We start from the raw sequence: 21,993 nt of genomic DNA, 5'->3' as shown, positions 1-21,993 counted from the left end.
GAAAGAAGCAGTTGATTCAAAGCACCACGCCACTCACCCCACATCGCTCCGGATCCCCAAAACAGGGTTTCCCTGTGAGTAGGGGAGGCGCAAAAGGTGCCAGCCGAATCCCAGGTTCACAGGCTTCTTCTGCCTGTGATTTCAGTGGGTCTCCGCCTTCGCCGTGGCGGTCAGACCCTATTTTCCACGGAGTAAGTTCCTCCCGATCGGAGGAGCTCAGCCATTGCCGGAGGAGCCAACCCGGAAGTCCCCCCCCCTCTCTCTCTGTGTGGTCCTGTAACTAACTCTCTCTGAAGGCAGCCCTGTTTAGGTAAGTTTTTAATGACTGATGTTTAATGTATTTTTAATCTTTTGTTGGAAGCCACCCAGAGTGGCTGGGGAAGCCCAGCCAGATGGGCAGGGTATAAATAAATAAATAATCTCTCTCTCTCTCTCTCTCTCTCTCTCCCTCTGTGTGTGTGTATTTCAAGGATAATAATACAAATATAGTCCAAGTAGTGAAAATCGGTTTCCGGTTCCTATCTTCCTTTATGGAGGCAGCCCCCACAACATAGGGGGGATCGAAGGCGGAGAAAAACAAGAATGATAGAGGGTAAATCATTCTTGGAATTTTCTCCCATGGAAGGGTGGAATGGGCTTCACTCACAGTCAGTCTCGGTACCTCCGGCATGGAATGCAGGGGGCAGGGAGGCGCTGAATGTAAAAGCACTTCGCCTGGCGAAAACCCTCCTATGCCACCATTATGAAGCAGTGGTTCTCCTGTTAATTGGAATGTTAATTGGCTTTAAAGTCAGGCACGCTCCGAGAGAAGATGTAATCATAACTGTGAAATTACCCAGCTGCATTGTTCTGTGTTCTGAAATTTGGAAGTTAGGGTATTAATGATTTGGCCACCATCTCCAGATGCAAAATTTTAAAGATACAAAATGAGGTTGGATGGCAGTATGGAATAAAACTTGTGATTAAAAGAACATTTAGCTACGTGTGAGGTAAGAGATGGGGGGCGCTCTAATGCTGAAATTGATTATCTTGGAAAATTAGATTGGATACCATCTCAACCCCCCTTAAAAAAAATAGAGAAGAGATACAACTTAAGTGGACTTTGGCCAAAATGCAGTTGTAAAGTTGAAATGAATTTGGAGCCTTGGATGAGGGAGGCATGGAGACTTTGATGGTGATCAATTAAAATGAAAGTACTGGAAAGCTGGATCCCTCTTTCTTGGGCTGTGGAAATTTCTAGATGTTGACTGAGTAGCAAGAAAGAGTGGGCTGTTGGAGTATGTTTTTGTCCAGAAACACCAAGCAAGGTGAGAGCATGATGGGATCTAATGAGAATTTTGAGAATTCTCCAGGATTATCGCCCCACCCCAGCTATGCTGAGAGACAAAAGCAATTGGAGGAATTTCAAGAATGGGACAGCAGACAAAGGCTAAGAACTTTATAATTGGACATATTCAAACTGACACACGCAGAGAAAAGGGAAATAATTAGAGCACCTCATTTGAAATCGTATGGAAAATTAGATAAGGTGAATGATAATCGCTAAAATGCAGCTGTTGTATTAATGATTAATATACCAATTGAAATGTAATTAGATGTTAATAAAAAAATATGAGCCACAGCAATATAAGAACTGGACAAAAAACATTAATCCAGGAGTGCGGGAAACCACTTGGATGAATTTGGAAAGAATTTGAATTATTTTGATGTTAATCGAAATCTGTATAATTTGAAAAACTGTGGTAATATTGGAAAATTAATAAAAAATTATACAAAAAAAGAGAATCAGGTTGATTCATTTAAAAATGCAGACCAAATGAAATCCCCAAGCATCTCCCAACTCCAGCCTGGACTGTGCACGGTGCACTGATCAGTAACTCAAAATGGGGTCTTTTCTTGGGTGGCACCCTGGCTATGAAACTCTACCTCCCATCATAAATATAGCTGGCATCTACATTGTATGGGTTACAGGGCTAGCTGAAGATGTATCTCATCCCCAAGGGATGTGTGGGCAATAAAAATGCACGACTGATGGCTTGGTATGGAATATGGAACAGACCCTCTAGTGCAGTGATGGCCATACTTGTCCCTCCAGCTGTTTTGGGACTACAGTTCCCATCATCCGTGACCACTGGTCCTGTCAGCTAGGGATGATGGGAGTTGTAGTCCCAAAAACAGCTAGAGAGCCAAGTTTGACTATCACTGCTCTAGTGGCACCAATCACCTGGTGGGTGGGGTACCCAGATTGATTCAGAGGAAAGCTCAATGAGCAGAGCAATATGAAAGCAGCTTTCTGTGCTTTAACATGCACACACACAGGCTTAACAAAAAAAAAAAATCACAATAATTTCCCCAACAGCTGTTTAAAACCAGATACATGTCTGAAACCTCCTCAGTGATCTCTGCACATCCTTCTGCATTTTTCATTTATCATCCCTGAGTAAATTCCTAGGAACCTCTGTTATAATCAGATGTGCTGTCTCTCTCCAAATTACAATTTTTTAAAGCAAAGAGGGGAACTAAGTTTTTTGAGTTTTTTTTTTTTTTTAAAGCCCTTTATAAATTACCTACGAAGTTCCATAAACATCAGATTGCAGCTTTTGGGGAAGGTGGGGGTTTAATTGTAGCTTTAAATGTTTAATTCTGAGATAGGTTTGCAGCAGATACTCAAAGGGATGCTGATGGTGCTTTTGTGACACAGCTGCTTCCTTCCTGTCAAATGGACAGCACTCACAGAAATAATAGCCCAGATTCCCCTAAAGAAATCTGCCTCAAATTGACGCTGAGCTGGTCTGGCATCTGAGAAAGAGCTAGGGAGGGCAGTATTAACCCACTAATTGCTCTGGGATGCATAGTTCACAGCCTGTGAAAGGAGGGACGTAAACAGAGGACTGTGGATAATACGAGAAGGACGGCCAACTTTGGCTACACATGGGAATGAAAAGCTTAGGCAAGGAATGGCTGCCATAACTGGTGTGGTTCAGGTTTCAGTGCACCCTAGAGCTGATCTTCCTGCTGGCCACGACTGGATCTCCTATATACCACCTTGTCATTTGGAGCATCCATGCAAGTTTCCATTGAAATGTAACACATTGGCAGGTGAATTGCAGTCCACAATGGAAACAACATTCCATTTTGAAATGTGCTTTCTGACTATCTCTTACTGGAAAAATCAACTGCCCATTCACATTCCAGCTGGTTATATTTCTGTTGCCTTTCCTTTGCCATTATCATTTGTTGACTCTAGGCAAGGCCTTGGTACTTTGTGCACCTTTAGTTTCACTGGAACTTAACATTACCTTTTTATTTTTTCTGTACACTTAAAGCTACATAGTGAGAGCCAGGATGGTGCCGTGGATAGCATGTTACTAATACTAGCACAAGGAAGACCAGGATTCAAATTCACATGAGCAATTTATCTCCTTGTGTGATCATGGGCCATCCACCATCTCTCAGACAAACTTACCTCACATGGCTGTTGTAGAGATAAAAAAAAGGGGGGGTAACCAAATATGCAGCCCTGAGGGCTGTGAAAGAAGAATAGAATAAGAATGTAATAAACAGACAGTTTCCCTGACTGCAAGAAATGAAGTTACAGGGAACCAGGCAGAGTGGCACCCGCAGTGTGGAACACCCTCCCATCAAATGTCAAGGAAATAAAAAGCTATTTGACTTTTAGAAGACATCTGTAGGCAGCCCTGTATAGGGATTTGTGTTTATTTATTTATTTTGATGCTTTCTAGTCTTTTTAATGTTTTGTTGGGAGCTGTCCAGAGTGGCTGGGGCAACCCAGTCAGATGGGCGACATGAAAATGAAAATAATGAAAATAATATACATATATTTAAAGTCCTTAAAGCAAGTGGATCCCTAAAGCTTTGTCCCTTTAAATGGAACCTAAGTGAGCTATCCTATAGCCAAGCACTCATAAGAAGTCTCTGCCACCTTCTCCAAACTCCTCATCAATACACTGAGAGTTGCTCAGCTGGCATGGGGAGTAAAATAGTTTACAGCATGCGAATTAGATCAATTAATTTCTAACACGAACCTAATGAGCGTTTTAGAAGAGGATTTAATGTCTCATTTACACCCTATAGCTATCTTGTTAAATGCCAATTAAGTATCTAAATATTTTTAGCAGCTTAATGAATTACAGTATAATAAGTAATAAGGGATCGTCACTTTTTTTCTGAAGTATAAGAGACTCAGCCTCTTTTCAGGAAACAAATGCTATGGAAGCTATCCACACTTTTCAACTGTACTGAAATCATTGAAAATTAATAGTACCACATAATTGTACATATGGTGGAAGGTGGAAATAAATCTTGAGTTCCTGCAAAAAGCCCAAACAATATGGTTATTTGAACCATTGCAGCTAAAGTGTGATCCACTAAACTAGCTCCAGAGTGGGGACTATGCCATTTTGGATCAATTTGAAAATGGCATCGCTACCCATAAGTGAGATCACAGATTGCTGGAGAACAAAAACATTGATAGGTGCCATTGTGTAGGAAATATTGCAATGGCACCCAGTGAGCATGCATTTTGTCAGTATGCATGACTATGCAGAAGGGTTGGACCAAAAACTGAATTGCATTTTATGATGACTATTCACTGCTAAGTAAATATTTCAATGCATTAAGCTTTTAATTGCAGGAAGCAAATCATTCCCCTTTTCACTTTAATGCATTGTGGATGTGTAAGCTGTGCACAACCTATGGGAAGCAAGAAGCTGGCCCAGATAGACTTTTGATCTGATCCTGCAGGAGTCTGCTAATGTCCTTATAATGTGTCTCTCCTGATCTGGTCAATGAGTAGAAGGGAACAATTGTGCACGCCCATAGCTCAGTGTTAGAGCCAAAAGTCCCTGATTCAATCCCCTGCTTCCTGTATAAATACTAAACTAGATGGACCAATAAGTTTGAATCAGTAGAAGGCAGCTTCCTACATACCTCACAAATCAGATGTGCTGGAACCACATGGACACAAAAGAATGGATCATCTGAACATCATCTATGTGCGTACAATTCAATGCAAAGAAGCAAAAATCGTGTGGTGGGTTCCAACATTTAATCAGAAAATCAGCCATGTGATTGAATTGTTTGGATGCTATTTTCTTCTGGAAGGAAAGCCCAATGAAGATGAAGCTGGCACACATAGTGAGTGGAAGGAACTCTGCACATTTGGTCTCAATTATTGAGCCAGACGAGGGGAAAATATCATGAAATCTGTTTCATAGAGTTCAAGGATGCCTATTTTATATGACAAGGAGGCTTACTCATTTGTCCACTACTTTTCACTGTTTCATAGCCGGACTCTTGTCAGTGGCTGGCTGGCTTATAAAAACCTTCTAAATCAGAGCCAAAGGATACTACAAGTCCCAGATTCTTGAGGAACCAGGTGTAGTCTTCTGAATAGGAAAATATAGAATACAGTGGTACCTTGGTTTTCAAACTTAATCCATTCCGGAAGTACGTTCCAAAACCAAAGTGTTCCAAAACCAAGGCACCCTTTCCCATAGAAAGTAATGCAAAATGGATTAATCTGTTCCAGACTTTTAAAAACCCCTAAAACAGCAATTTAACATGAATTTTACTATCTAACGAGACCACTGATCTATAAAATGAAAGCAATAATCAATGATGATAAAAAAATTTAAAAAAATTCTTACCTGCACTGATGATAGTCATTGTTTGGATGGGTGGCTTTTATCCATTTACGCAGTCACACAATCAATCAATTATACAAAACATACAAAAACAAATTAAATGGAAAAGTCTCAAAAACAAAAACGCAAAATAAATAGCAAAACCAAAAGCAGCAAACTTAATCTGTTCTGGAACTCCGTTTGACTTCCGAAATGTTTGAAAATCAAAGCACAGCTTCTGATTGGTGCAGGCTCCCTGGAAACAATAGCTGACAACCGCATTGGACGTTCGGCTTCTGGAAAATGTTTGAAAACCTGAAAACTTACTTCTGGGGTTTTGGCATTTGAGAACCAAGGCATTTGAGTACCAAGGCATTTGAGAACTAAGGTACCACTGTGCATGAAACTGCTTTTTACTGAATTACAACATTGGTCCTTTCAGCCTAGCACATAGCGATAAAATGCCCTCACAGCATAGGTGTATACCTGAGCAAAATGAGGCAGGGGTGGTGAGACAAAAAATGCATGGGTGCGTTGGCAAAGCCAGTCTGGTACTCCCACCAATATGCCCTCATGTCACTGACTTCACTGTCCCATTCCTGCATCATTCTAGTTCACAGGAGAGGAGCTCTGCGACATCACCCCACTAAGCTGACCACTCAAGCCTTGACTAGCAAGTGCTCTCCAAATCTCAGCCAGGCATCTTCCTCATCCCTGCTGCCTGAAACCATTTTTAAGTGAAAATGTTGAAGATTAAGCTCTCAGTCTTCTGCATGCATAACATGCATTCTGCTACAGATAGGTAGCCATGTTGGTCTGCCATAGTCAAAACAAAATAAAAAAAATTCCTTCCAGTAGCACCTTAAAGACCAAGTTAGTTCTTGGTATGAGCTTTCGTGTGCATGCACACTTCTTCAGATACACTGAAACAGAAGTCACCAGACCCTTCTATATAGTGAGAAGGTGGGGAGGGGTATTACTTAAAACCATGGAGAGACCTGGTCTGAACAAAGACCTTGGATTCTTATCTCATTATACATGACAAAGCCATTTTTCACCTTTTCACCCCTTGCTTTTTCCTGTAAGACCTATTGCAGTCGTTAAGAGTCGTCAACAGGCTCATCACAGCTCTCTGCCAATCACCCATTCCCACCACCCTTCTGAGTAATACCCCTCCCCACCTTCTCATACCAAGAACTAACTTAGTTGGTCTTTAAGGTGCTACTGGAAGGAATTTTTTTATGCATTCTGCTGTTTTATTATTATGAAACCCACCTTTTTCAGAGCAAGGAAGCCAAAAGAAAACCTCAGCTGGCAGTGCCATGAAGCTTGTGCTGGACCCGGGGGAAAGGTACCTTGAGCGTAGTCTGAGTCCACACGAAGAGGGGCGAGGTCCGAGGCGGAGAGCCGGGCGGGGAACAGGAACGCTGGAACAGGAGGCCGAGCAGGGTACAGGAACACCGGATGGTCAGGAACAGGAGGCCGAGCAGGGAACAGGAGCACCGGATGGTCAGGAACAGGAGGCCAAGCAGGGATCAAGAACACAGGAAGGTCCAAAGCCAACAACGACGTTGCTCCTGCAACCTGGGACCGGGCTGACTGGGCTTTTATCCTCTTCTAAGGCCAGGGGCGGTCCCGGCCCCCAGGAGCCCCGCCTCCTCTGGCCTTAAGGCGAGCACTCCTCCTGGGAGCAACCAGTTCCCTTCGCCTCTCTGCCCTAAGCCTCTGCAGATCAGGAGAGGCCGAAGGGTTACTGGGCCCTGGAGGAGGCTCACCTGTAGCCACTGAGTCCTCAAGCCCCTCTGGGGCCTGAAGGGTTTCACCTGGGGCCAGCTCCTGGTGCTCTGCCACAGGTGCAGGCTCTTCAGCATCTAGGCCTTGCCCCAGTTCAGCCGGCCCTGGAGGCGGGGACTCCTGTGCAGGCTGGGATTCCTCTGGTTCATCCTCTGAATCGGAATCCCAGGCCATCACACCATCCCCCCTCCCAGGCCCCCCCCTCAACCGAGGGTCCGGACCCGGCTTGCCGGGGTACGTCGCATGGAACTCTCGGAGGCAGGCAGGTGCGTGGACGTTGGCCGCTGGTTCCCAGGAACGGTCCTCCGGTCCGTACCCCTTCCAGTCAATGAGATACTGCAGCTTTCCCCTGCGGTATCGGGAGTCCAGGATGCGTTCCACCTCGTACTCAGGCTCTCCCTGAACCAACACTGGCTGCGGTCGGGGACGGTTCGGGTGGAACTCGTCGGGTGGGGCCACTGGACTCAGAAGGGACCTGTGGAAGACCGGGTGAACCTTCAGGGTTGCGGGTAACCGGAGACGGAATGCCACAGGAGAGACTTGGTCCACGATAGGGAACGGGCCGGTGAATCGGGCGTCCAACTTCCGCGAAGGTCGAGAAGGGTGGAGGTGGCGAGTGGAGAGCCAAACCAGGTCACCGACGCGAAGTTCCGGCCCCACCTGGCGGTGGCGGTCGGCCTGGGCTTTTTACGCTTCCTTGGCCTGGTGCAGTTGCTCCACCAAAAGCTGTTGCTGGGACTGGAGCTCTTGAAGCCACTCTGTCACCGCCGGGACCGCGGATGCCGGCAGCACATCTGGAAACAGCCGTGGATGATAACCGTAACTGGCCTGGAACGGGGTCTGCTGGGTGGACGCATTCACCGCGTTGTTGTAGGCGAACTCTGCCAATGCCAGGTGGTCGACCCAGTCATCCTGCTGGTAGCTGCAGTAACACCGGAGGTACTGCTCCAGCACCGCGTTCGCCCGTTCCGTCTGGCCATCGGTCTGTGGGTGGTAGGCTGACGAGAGGCAGACCTCTGTCCCGAGGGTCTGGTGTAATGCTCGCCAGAACCGGGATGTGAACTGAACGCCCCGGTCGGACACCACGCGCTCAGGTAGGCCATGCAGGCGGAAGACATGCTGAAGGTACAGCTGAGCGGTTTCCTTGGCTGTGGGTACAGATGGGCAGGGGGCGCAGTGCACCATCTTGGTGAAATGGTCGGAGAAAACTAGGAGGCAGGTACAACCACGAGACGGGGGTAAGTCCACTACAAAGTCCAACGAAACCGTGTGCCAAGGGCGCGGTGGAACTGGCAATGGCTGAAGTAGGCCGGGGGGTCGCCCGGTAGGGCCCTTGGCGCGCCGGCAGACATCACAACCAGCAACGTATCGAGCCACGTCAGCCTTCAGGCGGGGCCACCAAAACTCACGACTGACCAGATGGGTGGTCCGATACCGTCCAAAGTGCCCCGATGCTGGGGCATCATGGGCCATCCGGAGAACCTCCAGCCGCAGTGGCCCTGGCGGGATGTACAGACGACCGTGGTGCAGCAGAAGGCCCTGATGCAGGACCAGCCCCGGATACTGTGGGCTGGACCCTTCAGCCAGCTCCTGGAGTCGTTCCTGGGCCCAAGCGTCGACCCGCTGCTGTTTCCGCACCCGAGCCTGCAGTGGCTCCGCCTCCTGGGTGGCCAGGAATGCAGCTGGAGGTAGGATCGTGGTGGGTTCTGCTTGCTGTACCGTGTCTGAGTTGTCTTCAGGTTTCTGGGACAGGGCATCTGCCTTCTGGTTCTGAGAGCTAGGGATGTAGCGGATCCGGAACTGGAACCGGGAAAAGAACAACGCCCACCGGATCTGTCTTTGGTTCAGCTTGCGGGTGGTCTGGAGGTACTCCAGGTTCCGGTGGTCGGTTCTCACCTCCACCGGATGTCGTGCCCCCTCAAGATGGTGGCGCCAGACCTCAAAGGCCACCTTGATGGCCAGTAGTTCCCGCTCCCACACAGTATAGTTACGCTCCGCTGGTAGGAGCTGGCGGGAATAGAAGGCACAGGGTAAGAGTGGCGCTTCAGGTCCATTCTGTTGAGACAAGACGGCACCGAGAGCCGTACTGGAGGCGTCGGTCTCCACCACAAAGGGTCGAGAGGGGTCAGGATGTTGTAAGATTGGCGCCCTCTGGAAACAGGCCTTCAACCCCTGAAACGCCTCCTCTGCCTCCTTGTCCCAGGAAAACGGCGTCTTTGGGCGCAGTAGCCGGGTCAACAGGGTGGTGCGATGAGCATAATCTGCGATGAAGGTCCGGTAGTAGTTGGCGAACCCCAGGAAACGCTGTAGGTCCTTGCGGTTCCGAGGTGCCGCCCATTCTCGAACCGCTGCCACCTTCCCAGGGTCCATCTGCACCCCATCTGGAGAGAGCCGGTGTCCAAGGAAGTCCACAGTCCGCTGATGGAACTCGCACTTGCTGAGCTTTGCGTACAAACGGTGCTCACGCAAGCGCTGCAGCACGGTCCGGACATGTCCCTCATGGCGAGCCGGGTCACGGGAGTAAACCAGTATGTCATCCAAGTACACCACCACGTACTTGTCTAACAAGTCCTGGAACACGTGGTTGATGTAGCGTTGGAACACAGCAGGCGCGTTGCACAAACCGAAAGGCATAACCAAGTATTCGAACTGCCCGTACCGGGTCCCAAATGCTGTCTTCCACTCATCCCCGGCTCGGATCCGAATCAAGTTGTAGGCCCCCCGGAGGTCCAGCTTGGTGAACACCTGTGCCCCTTGCACCCGCTCCAGCAACTCCGAGATAAGGGGCAAGGGGTACCGGTCTGGGATGGTAATTTTGTTCAGGGCTCGGTAATCATGGCAAGGGCGAAGTTCCCCACATTTCTTCTTAACAAAGAGCACTGGTGCCGCGGTAGGCGAGGTGGAAGGCCTAATGAACCCACGCTCCAGGTTCTTGCGCAAGAAGTCCTGCAAAGCCTCGCGCTCTGGCTCTGTTAGAGAATATAAGCGACTCACTGGTAAGGGCGCTCCGGGCTGGAGGTCTATGCCGCAGTCAAAAGGCCGATGCGGCGGCAGCTGGTCTGCCCCCCGTTCCTCGAACACGTCCTGGTAGTCCTGGTACACGGCTGGGAGCGTGGGTGCTGCCTCCTCCGTGGGCGCGGCCGCCAGCGTCTCGGATTGAGCATGGGAACATGGGTCTGGGAAGTACACAGTCCGTTTGACCCAGTCAATCTGAACGTTGTGAGCTTCCAGCCAGTCCATCCCGAGCACGAGGGGGAACCGGGGCATAGAGGCAATGTCCAAAGTTCGCAACTCCCGGTGCTGCTGGAGACACAGGACCAGGGGCTGGGTCTCCTGAGTAACGGCTCCTGAACGTAGAAGCCGTCCGTCAATTGCTTCCACCTGGACCGGTTCTGGCTTGTTCCGAAGTGGCACCTGATGATGGGCAGCAAAAGCAGCGTCCATATAAGAACGGGTTGCTCCTGAATCCACCAAAGCATGGGTAAGAATCCAGGGCCCACCTGGAGGGTATAAACGTACCGGAACCATAAGATGTTGCAAGTCCATTGGTGCGGGCCCATTCTGCGCTGTTTGGGACCCCCGGTAGCTAGGGCCATCAGCTACTGGGGGTTGGCGGTTTCCCTGCGGCTGGCGTTTCTCAGGGCAGGACCGAGCGTAGTGTCCACTTCCGCCACAGTAGAGACATAGATTCCCCTCCCGACGCCGCACCTTCTCTGCGGGGGAAAGGCGTGGCCGCACTGCTCCGAGCTGCATAGGCTCCTCCGATAACTCAGTTGTGACCGTGGGGCTGCCGGAAGAAACTGGTGCCAAGAACTGGAGGTGTCGTCGGCCCCGGGCCTGGCGACGATCCTCCAGCCGGTCGTCTATCTGTAGACTCCGTTGAATGAGAGTGTCTAGCGTGGTGGGGCGTTCCATTGTGGCCAGCTGGTCCAGTATCTCGTCCGAAAGCCCTTCGAGATACTGGTCCCGCAATGCCGAGTCGTTCCAGGTCAAGTCCTGTGCCAACAGCCGAAACTCCGTGGTATATGCGGCCACCGTGGACTCGCCCTGTTTCAACTGCCGAATCGCCCGGTTGGCTTGACTCCCTTTCTGGGGGTTGCCGAACGCGGCCTCCAAAAGATTGCAAAACCCCGTATAGTCTGCCAGCAAGGGGGAGTCTTGCCTGAGTAGCGGCAACGCCCACTTGGCCGCCTGGTCCTTTAACAAACTAATCAAAAAGTGCACCTTGGTGCGGTCGTCAGGGAAGTTCCGGGCTCGCCCCTGAATATACAGCCTGGCTTGGGCGAGGAACATGGGAAAGCTGGCCGGGGCTCCATCAAATTTCTCGGGCAAAGCCACTGGGTACTTGCCAGGAGCCGGGGCGTCGGCCCCAGGAGCCGGTAGGGCTTCCAAGCGCTGCTGAAGTGCCGTAACCGCGTCGCTGAGCTGCTGCACGGTGTGAGTCAAGGCCTGGTTCTTCTGGGCCAAAGCCACCAGCGCAGCCACCTGGTCAGCCATGGCCTCTGGCTCTTCCCGAACGCACCCCAACGAAGGGGGAGTGCGGGTGTGGCGGGAGCAAACTGTGCTGGACCCGGGGGAAAGGTACCTTGAGCGTAGTCTGAGTCCACACGAAGAGGGGCGAGGTCCGAGGCGGAGAGCCGGGCGGGGAACAGGAACGCTGGAACAGGAGGCCGAGCAGGGTACAGGAACACCGGATGGTCAGGAACAGGAGGCCGAGCAGGGAACAGGAGCACCGGATGGTCAGGAACAGGGGGCCAAGCAGGGATCAAGAACACAGGAAGGTCCAAAGCCAACAACGACGTTGCTCCTGCAACCTGGGACCGGGCTGACTGGGCTTTTATCCTCTTCTAAGGCCAGGGGCGGTCCCGGCCCCCAGGAGCCCCGCCTCCTCTGGCCTTAAGGCGAGCACTCCTCCTGGGAGCAACCAGTTCCCTTCGCCTCTCTGCCCTAAGCCTCTGCAGATCAGGAGAGGCCGAAGGGTTACTGGGCCCTGGAGGAGGCTCACCTGTAGCCACTGAGTCCTCAAGCCCCTCTGGGGCCTGAAGGGTTTCACCTGGGGCCAGCTCCTGGTGCTCTGCCACAGGTGCAGGCTCTTCAGCATCTAGGCCTTGCCCCAGTTCAGCCGGCCCTGGAGGCGGGGACTCCTGTGCAGGCTGGGATTCCTCTGGTTCATCCTCTGAATCGGAATCCCAGGCCATCACAAAGCTACAAGAGAGGAAGGTACCAGTATGTGAAAAAATGACTATCTTGGATCATGTTAATTGATGCTTACATTTTTTCTTTTAAAAACTGGTGCGATAAAAGAGCAAGGCATCCAATTTTAGTTTTCATTCTGTTAAAAGGGAAGGGGGGGATCACAAGAAAGGAAACAAGAATCTCCTGCATTGCAGCCACTTAAGTGTTGAGTTCCCCACACATTTTCCTTTTCCCAATTTATGAAACAAACTAACAAAAGAAAAAAAGAAAAACCTCCAAAGTTAAACTAATACGAAATGGCCCCTGTATTTGAACTTGTCGCACGGAGCTACTTTAAATTTTAATGCAAGCTCTGGAGTAGATTTGTGTAAGGCAAGGTAAAGCAAGGCCCATGAAATATTGATTCTGTACATTTTCTTATGAATTTTTATACTCCAATTTAGTAAATTTTTCATCTCGCCTGCACTTAGAGGTTGCCTATAAAGTCGTTACTACCAATTGTATTAACTGTTGTAAATAAATCATCTTGGTTTGGGCTATTTGTCTGAACATGGGCAGACAGGTCCCAGTTTTGTTTGAGCTCTGACATCCAGCAGCTTCAGACAGATGGGGCTAAAAGGGGATGATCAACATTTAAAAGTCATCAGGATGGGACAGGAACAGGTGAATACTGCTCTCGGTGTGTCACTGGTAAAAAATGGGATCCTTCCAGTATTGCTGTCCATTGAGAGATGACAGTGGAAATACACACACACACACACACAGAGAGAGAGAGAGAGAACCACACAGTTAATCAGTGCTGGCTTTGGATATTCGGACATTGATGACAGTGGTGTAGTGTTGGGGAGGGCAATGCAAAATTTCAACACCCAGTACTGCCTCAATACGCTGGTCCCAGTAGAAAATGACTTCTCCATGCAAACTAGGAAGTGACCTCTCCAGACAACAGAATGACACTTATTTGCTTATCTCTGTAGCTTCATTCTCCTGGGTGACATAGACACCATTGAGACATTGAATGAGCATGCATACCCTGTCTATTTCCCTCCCACCCAGTGCCTCCGCACAGTCCTGGGCAGTGGCAACCAATGCTATGCCACTGGTTGATGGGAAATCCTCAGTGGTGGCTGGTGCCTATTGGGATTGGTGGGTCAGAAGTCAGGGAGACTAATGGTAGGTCGATCAAGTGCCAGTGACAGGCAGAGCCAACCAATTCCGTCAGTGTTTGAAAAAAGGAAAGGTTCTGAGCTCCTTTGCCTCCTTTGCTTGGTCCTCAGACCCTAGATAGCACAAAGAGTCCTTGAGAAAGAGTACTTTGCAGAATGCTGCTTTTATTATAAAAATCTTCTTCTCCAACCACAACCGACAGCTTTATACATATCAAATGCAACCAGCTTTCTACCATCCGACCAACCCACACCCAACACTAACATTGACCACTCTATACAGGTACAATTAGGTGAAAGGTTACATGAATCATTGTAGGCCGCTGACTCATGCTGACTTAGTTCTTTTAGCATTAAAGAAACAGCGGCCAATTTTTAGCCATGACAAATTCTACTTTTGCCCTGGCCTCCTCCCTGTTGAACACTACAAGGGCAGTGCTGAGGAGGAGGAAGCTGACAGATAATCCCAGCCTCTCCATTGGCTGTAAGTAGGAAATCAGGCAGGTGGGGGCTATCTGAGGGCAAAGTGAGATTGGTCTGGCAGTGGTCTACTTGCCATAATGGACTAGTCTGCACTGGAAATGCTTGCGGTTGGCTCATTAGCTGTGAGGCTCATTCTAATGTGAGTACTCGCTCACTCTGTTTTCTGCCGTTCAGATTTATTCGAGACTGAGAATGTGTGGAAATGAATGAATGAACAAACAAACACGACAACTCCAGGAAAATGACATATCGTACAGTACTGTTTCCAACAAATAACACAGTGGGGTGCTAGCTTCCCCGCTTCCTTGTCACTGGTCGTTCTGTTCTGTTCTCAGATAACAGTAAGATTGCAGGCTTCTCTTGAGTTTACATTTTTTAAAAGTTGTTGTGGATGTCATTTCTGTGTCTATAAAGATAACTTGGGAAGGGTTGCCAAATGCTTCTGTTTCCCAAAGTGCTCATGAAAATTTTACATATGCCTTGATGAATGGAAGATTGGCATAGCCAGCTTTAGCTGTGGGGATCGCTACTGAGGTCTGGATCCCGGATCCTTCTACTCAAACAGGGGAAGATAATACTTTGGACAATACTGAGCATCTTTCTGTACACAGGCCTGATCCAGCAAGACAAACACTCTGTACACAGGGTCCTTACACAGGGCTTGGCCTGGGCCAAGCAAAGCGGTTTAGCTAGTCAATGCATAATTCTGACAAAATTGCCCTGGTTGGACCCTCCAAAGTCACTCAATTTTTTCCCCTTCCAGCTACAATTTGGTAGCAACTGTATAGGGCTGTATAGGGCTGGAGAATAACGTTTGCCTCTGTGACTTGCAAATTTTACTGAATTTTTGAGAAAACCCTACTATTTTATTAATATTCGTGAAAGCAATAAAACTCAAGTAAGGTCAAGTCCTTCAAATACCGAACAATAGTTTTTATCCCCTTCAACAATGTCTTGCCTTGCTATTATAAAAGGATATTTTAATTCGATTTCTAAAGCATAGACTTTGGATTGAAACTATCAGTGTAGCAGAGAAATGCATAGAAGCAATGTCTTGTACAAATCTTTCTTATATTGTTGCCATTTCCTGAAAAAATCAAAACCTGTCACTTTGTGCCAACTGTCAATACCTTGGCCTCATATTGAATTAAATTTAGTATTTTGAAACTGACCTTTTTGGCTGCCTGTGTATTTCTAAACAGCAAAGAATATACTTAATTACAGAGCCTTCCTCCCACTGGGTACAGCAATGCCCAAGCTTCTCTGATAGAAGAAGAAGAAGAAGAAGAAGAAGAAGAAGAAGAAGAAGAAGAAGAAGAAGAGTAACCCGTTCTGGTACTTGTCGGTTTCGGTGCGTCCGTAACCCGAAAAAGCACAACCTGAAGTCTCTGTAACCCAAGGTATGACTGTAGTCCATTTGGAGACAGGAAGGATCTCCAGAATGGGAAAACAGAAGAGAAGAGAACCACAAGATCAGCCACCTCATCAAAGAATAGTCAAATAAAGAACCGAAGCCATTGTGTATCAGATGCACCTTCAGTTTAAGTAAGGGAAATGCCAAGTTAGGAACATAGCAAATTCTTCAGGGGTCCATTGGCGAAGGACTGTAACTTAGTGGTAGAGCACATGCCTTGCATGCGAAAGGTTCATTCCCTGGTATCTCTAGGGAGGGATGGGAAATACTTGTGCCTGAAACCCTAGAGAGCCATTGCTAGTTACTAGGAACAGAGAGTGATTCCTTCCACATGCCGGTGGTCAACAACTCACCATGTTTACTGATGGGATCTGGAGTCTAACAACATATGGATTACCTACCGCTGACCTAGATGAACCAATGGTTTGACTCAGTATAAGATTCTAAGATGAAGTCACTAGAATCCTTAAAGAAGGGAAGTCAGGTGGGGAGTGACAAGCTCTTCATTGCTTCTGCTTCTAATAATGTGAGGAAATCTAAGGATGTTATATATTTGTTGCCCATACGCCCTTTGAGTCATTTCAAGAAAAATAGAATTGTGCTTGTTTTGTGTGCGCCTTTTGTATACATCCATCTTGGTTTTGCTAAGGAATAGCACCCACCCATCTGATGCTGGTGCAAGCAAACAGACTACGCTGAACCTTGTGTGATCCCTCTGAGCTCATTATGCTGCAAGTGTGCTTCAAAGGACCTTGGGAGCATGTTTCTAAGGGAGGGGGCGAGGTCGATGCTTGGATGGGAGAAGCCGATTGAAATCAATGGGAATTGATTTAGAGTGTGGGGCACTGTGTTAAAATCTCCAGTCCTGTGATAGAGCTTCATGAATATTAACAGGGATAGAATCAATAACAAGCTGATTTTCAGATGTAAAAGTGGCTCCTTTTTGTCTGTAGATTAAAAGAAATAGCCATCTTCCTCCCCTCTCCCCCCCCCTCAGTTTTTTTTTAAATGAGAAATGAGATGCAAAACTTAGAAAAGCTGGCCAAGATATTTCAAACACACATAATATGTAGCATACAATTATTTCTAACCTTGTTTAAAGTTATTAGATAGGACTCATGTAGGACATGTATTATTCATGGACATTGTTTTCCTCATGTGACTTAAAATCTGCCACTGTTTTTGCCCTTTCCTATGAAATTGTCCAAGTGTGTGAGATGTCTTTAGAGACGGTGTATAATGTAGTGACTATGAGGAAGCACTGTGGACTTCATTGGGCCTGTTTCCAACCCTGCCTCAGTCAAAACCAGCTCATTTTAACCGTCTATAACTGTCTATAGGCAGGCCACCATCTGACTCTCAGCTTCCTATCTGCAGACAGTAACAATCACCCATCCTACAGGGTTGCTTTGAGTATCATACAGAAGCACATGAAGCACTCTGAACATTCTAAAATAGGGGTAGCCTTTTGCTTGATGCTGTAGAACAATTCCCCTGACATTTGCCAGTTGAGGTCACTGAGAGCTGGTGTCCAACAACATTTGGATGGTCGGCTCTAAAGCATCATGGGCCATATTCAGAGCCCACCACAAGGACTTCCACTAGTGCAACAAGGATTTCCCCCTCTACCTCTGCACCTCTGTCAAGTCTACTCACGAGAACCCCCAGAAAAGAACACGGAGGAGGAGGAGAGAGAGCATTGCATCAGGCAAACAGAAATGCATGCACTGACAGAACCATTTCCTTAGTGCTGTGTTCAATTCCACTCTATGGAATTGGGTCTCATAGTGTCCTCCTATAAGCAGAATGAGCCCTTCCATTCATTGAAGAGACTTGGAACTAATAGTGGCGGGAAATGAGGTTCATAAATTGCCCCAATGGGCAAGATGGTTGTGACAAGATAGGATTCAAGGGGCTAAATTCTGTTTACAAAGAATCATTTTAAATATATCAGCAGAAGACCAGAGATGGCATTTCAGTTTATGAAAGACATGAGTGTAATACTATCAAAGAGGAATCAACAGCACATTATTCATTCATGAATCTTGGGAAAGGGAGAAATAAGGAACAATATATGCCACTAATGATTATGTAGAAAACAAAATAGAGTTTGAATATTCAACTTAGCTATTAAACTTTACTCAGAAGGATAATATGCAAGATTAAAATTAACTGCAACTTCACTTTGCTGAATGCTACTTTGGCCCAACTGAACTCCACCAAGCCTCTAAATAAAGTTTACTATATTATCCCATCTATCCTAATTACATGGCCTTTTAGGTTAAGAGAAAAACATTTCTACCAATCCAGAGTGAAATTCCAGGAAACAGGCTCCTTTCGAGGCATGTTACTAGAAATCAGTGTGATCCAGGATATGGGATCCCAGAAAATCCAAACAGAAAATTAGTCCAGGTAGAAAACTTAAGTATCTAAAAATATAGTGAATTCTGAACCTCAGCTGTGAAGAAAATAACCAGAGCTACACACACACACACACACACACACACACACACACACACAAAAAGTGGAAAACTCAGCAAAGATAAACATAACCCAGTTTCAAGAATGGTAAGAATCTTTGGGGTAAGAAGGGAATCTAAAAGCATTTTTTCTTCTCTCTGTGTGTATGTTCCAGAAAAGAGATAAGTTACAGCACAAAAAGACAACAGAAACAGCTCCTTGTGTAAAAAAGAGATAAAGCCAAGATGTAGTCCAGAGGAGAAAACTGCCACTTCTCTCTGCTTTCCACCATCCCAGAAACTTCTTTCCAGCACACTGATTGGTTCCTTTTAATTGCTCCTTTGCTCACCACTAGAATTGGTTCTGTATTTAAAAAGTTAGGATTCCAGGTGGAAAAATCGAAGCTAGAAACAGAATTGCTAGAGCCTAAGACTAAGGTACTATCAAGAATGTATAACTTGCTGTTAAAATGGAACACACAAGATGAATTGGTCAAATCGGCTATGATAAAGTGGGCACAAGACATTGGGCACAATATTATGTTTGAGGACTGGGAAAGGTTGTGGACTACTGGGCTGAACTTTACTGCATGTAATGCTTTGAAAGAAAATGTAATGAAAATGATATATAGATGGTACATGACCCCAGTCAAACTTGCAAAAATATACCACTTGTCTGATAATAAATGCTGGAAATGTAAGGAAAGTGAAGGAACGTTCTTTCACCTTTGGTGGACTTGCCCTAGAGTGAAGGCTTTCTGGGAAATGATATATAACGAACTGAAAAAGGTATATAAGTATACCTTCTCTAAGAAACCAGAGGCCTTCCTTTTGGGTATTGTCGGCCAAGGGGTGTTAAAGAAGGACCGAACATTTTTAATGTATGCAACAGCAGCAGCAAGGATACTCGTCGCTAAGTACTGGAAAACTCAAGATCTACCCACACTGGAAGAATGGCAGATGCAACTGATAGATTACATGGAACTGGCGGAGATGACCGGCAGAATCCGAGACCTGGGAGAGGAGACAACAGAAGAAGACTGGAAAAAAATTAAGATTTATTTGCAAAAATATTATAAATTGTATGAATGCTAAATAAGATGCTTGATTATAATTAACTTGGCACCACTTAAATAGATGAAGTGTTGTATGAAGATAAGTTAAATTTAAGAAAAAACAAATTTTTAGATAATGATCAGGCTAAAACTAAATTTTCCTTTTAAGGATTGAAACAAACTGTTTCTAAAATTTGAGAGATAATAATGGAAAATCTGATAGAAAGAATGGAGACAAGGGGATAAATTGCTGGTTTAATGCTTATAATTTGGAACACAGGAGCGGGAGATGCGGGAAAGTCTAAAGGAATTAAGAAAATATGTGATGTTAAGTAACACTTTTGTTTGTTCATTTATATTGTATTTGAAAAATCTTGAATAAATATTTATATTAAAAAAAAATAGAATTGGTTCTGTATTGGTACATGACAGGTCACTGGGCAAACAGCTGCAGACACCATTTTCCATTGTTTTAGGGGTTTACATGATCCCAAGCCTTATCTTCGCTTAACCAAAATCTTGTCAGCATTTCTGTTTCTCAGACCCTCCACCTCCCCACCACACAGTCTTCAGGCTATTCCCATTATAAATCAGAGTCTCTTGACCATAGTCTTCTTCCATTCCATCCCACAGCTTCTGGGGTGGGCTCAGAGGTGCTCCAACCCCCAACTGAGCTCATTAACAGAGGCTTCCACAAATAGGAAGGGCTGCAGCTCAGTAGTAGATCATCTGTGCTGCATGAAGAAGGTCCCAGGTTCATTCTCTAGGTTGGACTGGCAATGTCCTCTGTCTGAAATCCTGGAGGGCAGCTGCCAGCCATTGCAGACATTACTGAGCTAGATGGACCAATATCTCAGGTAGCAGCTTCCTAACAGAGGGAATAGGTATTATTTTATTTTATTTTATTTTATTTTATTTTATTTTATTTTATTTTATTTTATTTTATTTTATTTTATTTTATTTTATTTTATTTTATTTTATTATTTTATTTTATTGTTGAGTTTCCCCTGCAACACCTCTAGCATTGTACTGGAGGATCCCCCTGTCAGTATATGGAAACTGTTGGTATTGCAGTGTCCCGTGCACAGCGGAATGATGAGGAATACGTGCACATACTCTAAGTTGCTTTATTTACCTTTCAAAGCTGGTAGATTACAGAAAAACATCTTGCCTCTGCCGGAGCAGAGAAAACATCCTCTCTCCTCTAAAGCACGGAGAGAAACAACACACTGAACTGCAAAGAACAGTGAAAAACAGGAAACCAGTGTACGTCACATCCAGTCTCCCTTTCCCGTGGGAAAACCCAACAGCACAGACTGTGGAATGTAAACACCTGTCTCGTGACAAGCACTTCGCTGCACAGTGAAGAGAGCAGAAACCAACATCCTCCCCCTTTCTGTGAACATCACTGGGCAGCGTGTTCGTACAATATCAGTACAAACCCAACTTCTGCACATAGGTACAGTGTTGATCCCTTGATACAATCTTGGACAATACATCAGCAGGAATTTCATTACCTGGCATATAGGACACCGTTACGAGTCCCTTCTGAATACGTTCCCTAGCATGTTGCAACTTCAATTGCAAGTGCTTCGAGCTTTGCTTACAACCTTCAGAATTCAGCAAAGCCAAACATGCTTTGTTGTCCTGGTAAACCTGGATTGGACATTTGACAGGAATTTTCATGTCTTTGCACAATTGTAGCAACCATTCACAATCTTTAAGTGAATAAGACAGTGCGTTCAGTTCAGCTTCACAAGTACTTAAGCTAACTGTTGTTTGCTTCTTGCATGACCAATCAAATAGACCCTGATTGTACATATAGCAAACTCCAGACGTACTTTTCCTGTCTGTAGTGTCACTTCCAAAACTTGCATCTGCAAATATTTCAAGACCACCAGACTTCTGATTGTTAAATCTCAGTCTGTAATGCATAGTGCCTTTCAAATACCGCGCTATGCATTTCAGAGCTTTCCAATCCTTAACAGTAGGATTGTTGACTTGTCTGCTTAGCAAATTACAGCTAACAGCAATGTCTGGTCTTGAACATCTGGCAATGAAGTTTAGCTTGCCTAGCACACTTCTGTACAGTGTAGTGTCAGAAAATGCTTCTTCAGTGTCATCTACCTGATAACCTGTTGTCATCGGTGTGTCTACAGGGTTAGCATCCATCAGGTTTAGTTTGCTTAACACATCAGCAATTTTCCGTGACTGGTGTACTAGAATGTTACCATCTTGATCTCTCTCTATTTCTAGAGATAGGTAGTTGTTTACCTCACCAAGATCTTTCATGTCAAAGTGCTCTTTCAGTTGAGCTAGGGCATTATTGTACATTGTGACATCCTTCCAAAAGAATAAAAGATCATGAACATAAAACAAACAATACAGTTTCTTTTGCCCCTCCTCTTTGACAAATACACATGGATCAGCTTTCCCTTGCTTAAAACCTAGAGAAAACAATACTTCAGTGAGTTTTGTGTGCCAACACCTTGCACTTTGTTTGAGACCATAAAGGGACTTCTTCAGAGCACAAACAAATCCCTGTTTTACCTGTACGCCATCAGGTGGAAGCATATAAAGAGATTCATCTAGAGATCCGTACAGAAAAGCTGTATTCACATCATGGTGACTAATGTGTAGATTTTCCTCTGCAGCTAGCTTGAGCATAAGCCTAATGCTCTCATACCTCACTGTGGGTGAGTAGGTCTCGTGATAGTCTTCATCTGGTACCTGTGCAAAACCTCTGGCTACCAATCTGGCTTTGTGTCTGACTATCTTGCC

The 21,993-nt window shown here is 46.2% G+C and overlaps 1 long non-coding RNA gene across 1 annotated transcript in view; it reads left to right on the top strand.

Annotated features, from left to right (window-relative positions):
• Window positions 1-630, top strand: part of LOC309345231 — a 61,191-nt gene extending 60,561 nt beyond the window's left edge. Inside the window, exon 3 of the long non-coding RNA XR_014158122.1 lies at window positions 471-630. This is a non-coding gene — a long non-coding RNA (uncharacterized lncRNA). The remainder of the gene's footprint in view (window positions 1-470) is intronic.
• The last annotated feature ends 21,363 nt before the right edge of the window (window positions 631-21,993 follow it).

Source organism: Podarcis erhardii (genome assembly GCF_964252035.2).
Source record: "Podarcis erhardii genome assembly, chromosome: 6".
Lineage (NCBI taxonomy): Eukaryota > Metazoa > Chordata > Lepidosauria > Squamata > Lacertidae > Podarcis > Podarcis erhardii.
Note: the sequence above shows the minus strand (reverse complement) of the source record. Positions and strands in the feature narration are given on the sequence as shown.